We start from the raw sequence: 11,000 nt of genomic DNA, 5'->3' as shown, positions 1-11,000 counted from the left end.
GACGGTATGAGTCAGAGCCTCTCTGGTCTGAATGAAGTGGAAGGTACTTTCTACAAAGCAACTCAAGCATATGCCAAGGATCCGGATAAATAAAACTAATTCAGAAAAAGGGAGTGGGACGCAGGCTCTTGCTCTAAATCACTTCGCAGTTCTGCACAGCGAAATGCAATATGGCATCTTAAATAAAATCACCCTCCTCTGACTCTCGCAGAGGCTGCTTCAGAGCATTCCCTGGCTTCCAGCACAGTTTTATTTCCTCCCTTAGAGAGACAGACCAGCCTTGACTGAGCAACCGATTTTCATGCATCCCTTAAACCAGCATTCCCTGCCATTTCTGAAGGACAGCACGCAGCGCTAGCTGCCTCTTCCTTCCCCCTTATAACGACATAGGTTTGGATATTCCACCACTATCCCCCCCCCCCCCCCCCCCATCCTTCTCCAGCTCATTTCTTTCCGCCTGCAAAGTGCTTTGAGATCCCCGCGTCGCAGCCGGGAGCGGGGACCTTGCGTGGAACAGCGGCGCGGGCAGGGACTAATCCCGCCGTTGAGAGGCCAGCCGGGCCTTGAAGGTGGTCCGAGGGGAAGGGGGAGGTAAGTGGCCAGGCGAGGCGAGCCCTAACCCCCCTCCCACATCCCCCCCCGCCCCGCACCGGGCCCGTCGCCGACGGCCGCGGGGCAGCGTGCGGCCGCCCCGCAAAGGGTTAAGGCCGCCCTGGCCCGGCGGTGCTGCGCGTATGCAATCATCTGTGCGGCTCTCTTGGCCGCCTGCCAGAGTGTTGCCTTGCCTCCTCCTCCTCCCTTCTCTCTTCCCCCCCCCCCCCCCCCGGTTCTTTTTTTTTTTTTTTTTTTTGCATGAAGTAGGATCCTTGAGCTGTTGCAGAGGCAGCCAACTGCTCCATATTTGGCTTCTGTTACCCATTTACATGCTGGAGAGAGGAGAGGGGAGCGAGCGCCGTACCGCAGACATCATTTCTACTACGGTGGCGGAGACATCCCGGACCTGTGTCACTGCAGGGGGGAAGGAAAAAAACCAAACCAAACAAACAAACAAAAAAGCAGACCCAAGCCCCGTGACCAGCTAGGAAGACATTTGTGTGCGAGTTTCTCTCTGACCCCCCCCCGCCAACCCCACCTCCACTGACACTTTACAGTAAGTGGCTTTTTCTTTCTCCTCTGCTTTCTGCCTCCCCCCCCGCCCCGGCTTCTTCCCTTGTTTAGACTGCAAACCGCCGGCGATTCCCAGCTGGAAAAACATGGGCCGGGGCGGGTTAGGGTAGGGGAGAAGGGGAGCACACTGCCCACCCCCACTACCGGGATGCAGCCCTCCCCCCCCGCCTCGCTGCGGCGGCCCCCGGCCCGGCCCGACCCGCAGGCGCTGCCGCCGCGGGCCTGGGCCCGGGGGAGGAAAGGAGGAAGGGGGGGCGACCGCGAAATGGCCGAGGGCGCCAGCGGAGAGAGATAGCGGGGGGGCGAGGGGGGGGGAAGGTGCGGGGACACGGCGTGGTGGGGCCGGAGGGGGCCGCTCGTACAGCCCTGCCCCCCCCCCTCGGCCCGGGCGGTGTGCGGGTGGCCGCGGGAACGGTGGACATTTTGCGAGCCACCACTGTCCCCGGTGCAGCGGCCTCGGGCTGCGTGTGAGACTGCGCCTGTGTGCGGCTCTGTGTGTGTGTGTGTGCGTGTGCGTGTGGCTGCGCGGCGCGGGGGGGGTCCGGGCGGGGGGGGGGGGGGGGGCGGCGTGCGGTGCGTGTGGGCCGGGCGGGCCCTGCGGGGCGCAACGCGGGGCCGGGTGCCGGCGGGGCCGGTCGCCGCCGCACGGCGTATGTAGTACGGGGCTGGGCGGCTGCCGGAGGGTGAATGAAGCGAGGAGGAGGCGGTGGCAGCGGCGACGGAGAAGGAGGAGGAGGAGGCGGCGCTGGGGCTGGGATGTGCCCGGCAGCGGCCCCGCTCCGCTTCACTCAGGGCCCAGGCCGGCTGCAGACGCCACCCGGTACTGACGGCCGGGGAAGCGGGGGCGGGAGGGGCAGCGCCGGCGGAGGGACGGGGCGGGAGGGACGGGGAGGGGGCGGGGGGGCACCGAGGTCCGACGGGCCGCGTCCCGAAGCGGCCGCGGGGAGCGGGGCCGGGGTTCCCCCGGGGCTCCGCTGGCCTCCAGCGGCGGCCGCTGCCCTGCCCTCCCTTCCCTTCCCTTCCCTTCCCCCGCCTCCGGGTGCGCTTGGGTCGGGCTGGGTGGTTGGGTTGCGGGGGTTTGAGTGTTCTGGGTTTGGGGTTTGTTTTTTTTTTTTAAATTATTATTATTATTTCGCCTAAGGCATCGTAATTTGCCGGCAGCCAACAGATAAATGACCCCTTGTATGTTTGTGGGTGCTGAATTCGTCAGTGCAATCCCTGAGAATATTAAAGTCTAAATTAAGGCACGCCGGAAAACGTTAGCTCCTACTGTAATAGTAATGGCGATAATAACAAAATGACAGAATTGGGAGCGATTTACATGTTATTGAAGAGGAGGAATTACTGAAGAGTAATAATAGAAAAGAAAACAAGTCGGAAGCCCGTTATATAATGCACTGTGTAGATAACGAGAGCGACAGGCTATTTTTATTTTGTTTACCGTATGCTGTGTAATAGGGACTCCTCCGAGCAGCATCTCTCTCCCCCGTGAGCCCGAACTCCACATAGAATTGGGGAAGAATTTTAAGCATTCCTGTTGTGCCCAGGCGAAGAAATCCGGGTTTGTAAAACCTCCCCCCTTACAAATGTTTCCTGTGTACGGATAGGCGAGGGTGCAGGTAGATGACCTTTGCCGGAGACCTTTTCCCTTTCATATGGTAAAGAAATTCATATTCTGTATCGGAGGTTACACTTTAACCTTTAATGCTCATGGTTATGTATTTTATGCAGTAATGGTTACTTTACGTGTCAGATGTGGCCAGGCATAGTGAGTTACTCTGCTTACACACCGAGAAGTCAAGGACTTTTAATTTCAGTTTCGAACGAAGCCTTCCCCTAAAGGAAAATCCTGGCTTTGCGTTAATCTGTTTCTGTTCGGGTGATGGAGACGGTTCAGTTTTATGATACGGAGCAGGGGTTATGAATGAGGGAGAAGGAAACTGAGAATGGCCAGGGAAAATATTACGCCGTAGTTATTTTTTGCGATGCTGCAAGATAATAGTAAGTTGTAATTGCATGTCATTGCACCTAATATGTTCGTAAAACCAGCCTGGTATTTTACGGGCAGCAGATTTTTTTTAAAGGGTGGCTGTAATCTCCTCGCTCTTTACGTAAGGCAGAGGTCGACAGATTTTCCGCCGCGCTCTCCTGTCTGTCTGTCTGTCTGTCTCTCTCATCTTGTAGCGACATGTCAGCGGTGTGGGCTTTCAGCGCGCTTACTCCAGCCCTGATCAGTCATGTAATTAGATCAGGCTGCCATGGTAACAGACGGTGTTCACCATCCAGTCAGGTGTGCGTGCGGCTGGCGGGCAACCCACCGGGCTACCGCCAGCCCTGCGTGTCCGTGTTGTGCCGTGTACAGCCAGCACGGCCGCCGCCTCGGGCTTGCCGAAAATTGAAGAATGCCGGTGGTGGTTTCCTTATGGCTGAACTTCTCGGGAAGGGTGTTTTTTGCCTGCCGTAGTGTCAGGCAGATGGGACGGTACGTGGCACGCTTGGCAGATTAGCCAAACCGTCAGTTCCACTCGCGTTTGTTATTAGCACGTTAACAAAGGTGTGGTGCTCTGTAAAAATGCTTTTGGTTTATAAAAGCTTGCATAAAAGTTTCTTTGGAGTCTTCCTTTTTTTTTTTTTTTTTTTTTTTCTTTTTTTTTTTTCCCCCTTACTGGCTGGCTGGTTTAACTGTTTGGTGGCTGTAACAGTGCTTATGAGTTGGTGACAGTTCCCATTCCAGCATTCACATTTTAGGCCACAGGCTTGTTTTTCTCCACTCATGTACTGTACTTTACACTTTCGGCCAGTAAAATGAAAATAAGTGATACCTGGTATCACTGTCGTCGCTTAGGTTTGTTAAGCCTCCTCATAGTTCTTAGCAAGGTCTAGGCCCTTTTGTGGTTTAGGTAAAAGCTTACTTCCTTTTCTCGTGATAAAAAGCTAAGTATCAAAACCAATTTTTTCATCAGCAAATAATCAGTTTCCAATATTTGGGGGTGGGGGTGTTGCCTTTTTTTTTTTTTTTTTTTTTTGCATTTGTGCTCATCAAAATATTATAGCCGTAGAGCAGGAGACTTTCTGACACAAAGTTTATAATACCTTGAAATAATATGCAGTCTAATTAGCTGCAACTGCATACTCTTAAAAGCATATTTAACTGAGGACTGTATATTTGTCTTTATTCTCAGTGTTTGGACGTCGCTCTTTTCAGCCACTCTTTCACAATCGTAGGTATAATTTTTTTAAAGGCACCAAATTTGGCACTCTGTTCTAATGTCATAAATCTGGAGTGACTCCAGGGGACAGGATTGTGAGCCACTTACATGGGTGTATATCAAGAATAACTCCATTTATTGGACTTAATCCAGGCGTGTAGTAGAGTAACAGAGCTCAGAAAGCGATCTGCTGCGTATCACCATTATTTTCTCTCTATCTTTTCAAGGCAAAGAAGCACTGTGGGCTTAAATAGGATTTTTGCCTGATTAAGGAGCTGCGTTAAGCGTCTGCAGAAGTGGTTAACACTCCTATTCCAGTCACTAATCTTGAGTGCACTTACACTAATATTGAACTTGGCCCGAAGGGTTTCATGTCTCGATGATGAGAAACCATCAGCACCCACAGCTCCTGAGCATTTGTAGTACCAGGCTGGAACATAATGCAATCCAGAAATATCTCAGTAAAATAGATATTTTAATTGCTCTGATGGTAAAGCACCGGAGCTGGAGGAGGTAATGAGAAATGCCTGCCGGTGGTTCAGCTCTCGCGGTGCCAGGCAGCTGGCGGTCTCTGGTTCAGTGTGACGAGTTTGCAGGTCTCAGCCTGCCTGCCGGGCAGAGGTGTTTCTCCTTGGAGGGATGAGGGGACAGGGAGTTTGTGGGCAGTTTCCTATACCCAAAGTGCAGCTTTTCGGTGCCTCTACTAACTCGCCCTTCTTGTTAGGAGAAAACATTCTCTGCTCGGTACGGTCGCCTCTGTTTCGAGCCTCCATACTGAGGAGGTGGCTTGAAATAGAAGAGCCTGTTAGGAGGACTGGCTGGAGGGAGTGGAATAATCGTGTGCGGGACGGCTACCGTAGAGTGAGCCGTTGCATGCCGCATGCTGTGTATACATATTTTATTGTAAGATAAATGACCTGTGTGACTAAGAGCATTAGAAAGTAATTATTTTCAACAAGGCTGTAGATACATAGCAAAAAGACTTTTTGAAAATAAACAGTGCAACTTTTCTCCTTTGCCCTTCTGGACTGATTGAATTTATTTAGAAAGGTTGAAAGAAACAGTCTTGTTTTAAAAGACATTTGCAAGAGACCTGGAATTTCACTTTACAAAAATTTCTATGTAATAGATTCAGTGGCCTAGTTTCCTGTTAATTAAGAAAATAGACACTTAAATGCAGTCACCTGAAAAGCAACTAAGGGCTTAAACAGAACTTAAAAAGAATTGTTTTAGTAGCGTAACTAGTAAAAGAAAATCAAGGCCTAATTTTCCCCTCGCTGAAGTTCAGCAGCACATCTTAGTAGACAGCAGTCAGGGTTATCATTGTAATTGTTCATACAGTGTGCTGCTGCTTTTGTTGTGGTGTAGTAATTGAAGGGGAAATGCAATAAAGAAGCATGGCAGTCTCTAAAGGAAATGAGTGTCAGAATTGCATGGATGGTCTGAAGCACTGGCTGGCTGCAAACCTACTCCAGCGTGCGAGGCAGCTCGCGCTGTCGCCACTTGAGAGAAGTTGAGCTGTGTGACGGCCTTAGCTGAGCATACAGGTTGTGAATGATTCGGCTGCTTGGGAGGACCGCACAGGTACAGTGTGTGCAATTCACAGAATGCGGGTGGCAGATTTAGTTGTAGGTCTCTTCCGAGACTGCTGTAACCAACTCCTGTTTCTCATGGTAATTATATTTTTTATTTCTTAAAGCGAAGTACGATGGGCTTGGCACAGGTAAATATTTCATTGCAAAGAAATGATGTGCTATATTGCAGTGACTTCAGTAGCCTAAGCTTTGCAACCTGAAAATCCTGACCTCATCCATTCATTTTACTTTTATGCAAGACTCTAAGTGTGAGAAATAAATAAATAGGTATTTGGACAAAGGCACTGTGTTTTGGAGTCTTGTTCAGTGGTTCACATTCTTTATATAAAGAAGTTGAAGATTTTTACTTGGTTTTGGCTGAGCTGATGCATGACTAATGTTTTAAAATGTAAGAAACTTTGCAGAGTCCTGACTTTTGCAAACAGACAAAAACCGGATTGATGACCGTAATTCCTTTTTGATCTCAGTGCATGTGTTGAGAATGTAACTCTTCACGTTTTTTGGGTTGTTTTTTTTTTTTGGGTTCCCCCCCCCCTCCCCCCCAAAGCTGTAGTCTGAGCTGGTTGTACAACACATGCAAATCCGTGTGTATACATTGGTCCCAGTCTGCAAAGTTACTTTAGTACATGTCCCAGTGAGAGTTTTGCTGAATGAGGATTGATTAAAGAACCTATCTAGAGTTAAGTATGTGTGTAAATCCTTCCATAAATAGGAATGAGTAAGTATGCTCATAAACTGAAACAACAAAAATGCTTCTTAGTGAGGGAGAAATGGTCCCACTAAATCCTTTTGTTGTCCCAAGAGTGATAAAAATATTTGGTGAGGTTCCAAGTGGAAAAACAAAATGTTTTTTGTTTAATATGTGATGTCAGCAGAAATTCAGTGCTGGCTCTTTGTAATTTTTCTGAGCAAAAATACAGAAATAGGAAAAAAAATAACACTGATAGTTTTCCTTTGTTTATATTATTTGGGAATTCGCAGTAATATGCGTAGACTCTAGTATGCCACCATTAGTGACAAAATAGCACACAAGGTAATGTCACATTCTGAAAGCTGATTATTTTTCACCTAATAGTAGTAGTTGCAGCAGTATGTTTTGAGATAATGCCCCTCCTCAAATAAGATATGTTCTGTTGGCAGTGAAGACAGTCGTCTCAACTCACTTATGATTCTTCACCTCATTAAGATGCCATTTAGGAAAAGAGCACTCAGTTCGAGTAAATGGGCCCTCCTCTCTACGGTATGTGCTCTGTCTGCAGGGTTAAATCTGTAGTTTATTTGTGCTTGAGTAATAGCAAAAGCAGTCTCTCTGCGTCTTCATTGGGATCGCTTAGCATGTTGTAAATTGTTTGACTCTTAACTGTGTTTTTTCTTTTTACTTTGGTTTCCATCTCCTCAACTTCTGGATCAACAGTCACATCGCAGACCAAGCCAGATGGGCAAGCAATACAAGCTGTGAATTTATTCTTGACCCCTGTAGGACAGTGACCGCCTTCATTTTTGTCTTCACCATACAGATATGCACTGCCAATAAGGTGAGAATATAATGCTTTTATTTCCTCTAACAAGTGTACACTGTCCGCTCTGGGCTTTACTCAGCCTGGACACCGTACCGGTATCTGTGTGATTACCTACGCATGGTACATTTGTACTTCCCTTGCCTGGCGGTAGAGGTCCTTGAGAAACTCTCCTCAGAAAAATTCCATTAACTCCGGTGACTCAGTTCGGTGACTTACGGGACAGTGGGTTCCAGATGAGTGGTTTTATGCTCACCTCAGGTCAGAGCATATTCAGTTACTAAAAGATGATAGTATGAATGGAAATATTTACGGGCTTTGATTTCTGTTGTATAATGCCATGGGTAAAATTGTATAAATCGTTCCTGCACTTTTATGAACATTTTCAGTGGTTCTTGTTGCTTGCAGTCTGCTTGACTTTTCCAGTGTTCTGAGTTCCTCCTGTGCACTAAACTTTGTCTGGCGTACGGATACCTTCCGGAATAACTAGTCGCTGCTGATGTGCCTGGGTCTCTTTTACTCTGGTTTGAGGAATGTTTTCAATTCTTCTGATTTTTTTTTCCCTGAAATGCTGTAGCCAGACAGGATGTAATACTGCAAATATATCAATCTGTTCTCCCTCTCCTCTCTCTCTACTTCCCATATGGTTGTGGAGAATACCTTGAAAAAAACAAGTCTCAAGGCTCAACAATTATACTGCCAATAAAAAGAGCATAAATTTTTTTTTGTTTTATTTCTTTAATCTGATTGTCATTAAGCCAGCCTGGTTTTTTGGACCTGTTATATGATTTTTTGAGTGCTTGAGATTGGCAATACTGCTAATGCTTAAAAAAAAAAAAAGATAAAGGGTCATAAGAAAATTGCCTGTGTCTTTAAATAAAAGAAAATGAAATATAGTGGTTACTTGGAGAAAATCAAAGGATTTTTTTTTCTATTTACAGCCAGAAAACTTAATTACTGTAGCATTCTATGTATGAGGTGCTGATCAGAAAGTCTCCATTGCAGAATAACTTTTTAACGTATACAGCATGTCATAGAAAAGCATGCAGCACATAATTTACATTTTATTGTGGCTGCAGGGAAGAGTGCTCTGTTTTAAAGGGAAGTTGTCTAAGCAAGTAGTTACATGCAAAGACATGCCTGTTACAGTTTACAAATGAGCTAGAATGGTGGGGGTGGATTGTAACCACTATATCTCTTTGGAGCAATAAGAATTCCTTGAGAGTGAAAAACCAGACGAAGTGCCCGTGCACTGGCACATTTAGTCTTTCAGTTTTGGAAGAAAACTGACTTGGTTGCAGCTAGTGACTTGGTGAGATCAAATAGAGGAAAGGTTTTTGCTGTAACATTAACATTTCCACAAAGCGTTTTTTTTTTTCCAGAATTAGCTTAGGTTGTATGAAATGGTATTTAGTTGCAGAAATTATTACTGCAGGAAAGGCTTCTCTCTTTTAATTAGAAGAAGCAATTGTTTGTAGTGTATTGGTCAGATCCTATGAATAATCAGACTGTGTTATCCACAATGTATTGCTAAGTCACTTTGAATATTTTAGCATCTGGTGTTTCCTGTGATTACATGAGAAAGAATACATTAGATGCTAAGCAAACATTTTGGATAAAAAAAGTAACCTAGTTAAATCTGGTGCAGAGGCATGACAGGAATATACTACTATGCTGCTTTTTTGTGTGCCAGTGCAGCCTGAAGTATAGCGTTTTTGTGGACCTGAGATCAGGTTTGTCTTGGCTTCTTTTCTTATCACTGGGCATTTAGTCACTGAGTTTGGGGTGCCTCTCTTGGCCTCCTTAGTTAGTTCTCATTTTCTGTAGGGAATTACCAAAATCAGGCTCACTGTATAACTAAGTAAGTGAAATAAAAGTTATTGGAGTAGAGATTGCCGTCTTGCAAATGTTCTCTCTCACTGAATGTAACAGGCAGGAGCTCACAGTAGTAACACGTGAAAGAAACGTGACCTGGCACCGTGCAGCGAGCAACCACAGATAAATTTCACAGCTCGAGATAGGTCATCGCATGCTAAGACCCATCGCATGCTACGACCCATCATCCTTCTGGCTTTCGCATTTGTTTCAGGGTGAAGGTGGCAACAGCCCTGCGCCATTTTAGGTTATTAGGCCTGGGTTACTACCACAAAGTCTGTAAGAGGGACCAAACATTGGGCAAATTTGACTGAATGCATCCAAAATCACATCTCAGAAACTTTACTTGAGGCCTAATGGCCCTACACGTGAGTGCATGGCTTTACTCACATGAGGAATCATGTGGCTTTGGGGAGTAACATCGCTGTCGTGTGTGAGCTCCAGGCGTGTCTACCCTTTCAGTTCAAGTAACCTTCTTGCAGAGCCTCCTAAGCATCTTGCCTGAATAAGGACACAAGGATTAGTAAAAATAAAATAAAAATAAATAAATACAGTTGTTGTTTGGTTTGTTTTGTTTTTTTTTTAAATAATGGCTTTAGTTAATTTTAGCTTGCTCTAAAAAACATAGAGTTATTGTTATTTGTTCAGAGCATGCACTGCCTCCTTCCACGTAGGCAAATGACTCAATGCTTTCTTTTAAACGTTTGTGTTGAGAGGATTTTGCATGAGACACTGGACATTTTAACAACTAAAGAGTTCTTTTTAATCTTTTCCACTGTCGAGTCACTTGATACCTATTAATCATATTATAGTATTGGGTTGAATTTACAGCCACAGCCCATTTGTAAGAATTTTTTTTTTGCTGAATTTTCCGTAAGTATGTCTGTACACTACTTAATATGGCTTATTTTTTACGTAAGACATAATTTCTGTTCTATGCAGACTTCTGTCTACTGCTCTCTGTAAATAGACAATAGTCTATCCTTTTAAAATACTTTGTAGTGAACATAAAAAGAGCTAATCCATCTCTATATTAGTGTGTCCAGTAGTGGCTTTTTGATTCCTATAGCAGTGTCCTTTTATCCTAGCTGGTTTTATTTCTTCCTCCTCATACTGTTTAGTAAGGCCTGCATTAGCTGTTGGCCTAAAAGAAGGTATGTGGTGGAGATCGTGAACATATTAAGAGGGTAAGTGAAATGGAGATGTGAACTAGGTATAATTGGATAGTGATCAGAATTTATTTTTTTTTTTAATTGTTTGTTAAAGTGTGAGAGAGATGAAGAACTTCTGTGTGCCGAGGGCTGAAAGTGGTGAGATGACTAGATACGACATGCCGCTGTGTATAAGCCTCAGCTTCTGTGTGTGTCCTCCTCCTGCCCTCTCCCTCAGCTGTGTGCATTGGGCAGGGACGTGTTGGTAGGTTTTGCCGTGCCTTGGTACCAAGGGTATGCTTTTGGTTGAACGTTAGCCAGCGTTTGGATTTGAGTGTCTCAGCTGAAGGATTTCTCGTGGTGAGATACTGCGATGGGGGCAACCCCCAAGTTTGGTAATTCCTTCTTTATTTTCTGATCAGTTACTTAGCAGTGATTTCGGGACTAGCTGAAAACCTGACTTGAGGATTTACTAAGTCGCTCTTT

General features: G+C 46.0%; 1 protein-coding gene across 13 annotated transcripts in view; it reads left to right on the top strand.

The window, feature by feature from the left end:
* The first annotated feature begins 780 nt into the window (after nucleotides 1-780).
* The window catches only part of ATXN1 (ataxin 1), a 221,949-nt gene continuing 211,729 nt past the window's right edge, over nucleotides 781-11,000 (top strand). For 4 of the 13 annotated variants that reach the window (XR_015257617.1, XM_086740175.1, XM_086740178.1 and 1 more), the window contains exons 1-2: nucleotides 781-1,150; nucleotides 7,386-7,506. The gene's annotated coding sequence lies outside the window, so the exon portion shown is untranslated. The other 9 variants (XR_015257615.1, XR_015257614.1, XM_086740176.1 and 6 more) reach the window with 7 other exon arrangements.

Source organism: Chlamydotis macqueenii, chromosome 2 (genome assembly GCF_036417535.1).
Source record: "Chlamydotis macqueenii isolate bChlMac1 chromosome 2, bChlMac1.mat, whole genome shotgun sequence".
Classification (NCBI taxonomy): Eukaryota; Metazoa; Chordata; class Aves; order Otidiformes; family Otididae; genus Chlamydotis; species Chlamydotis macqueenii.
This window is presented reverse-complemented; position numbering and strand designations above follow the sequence as displayed.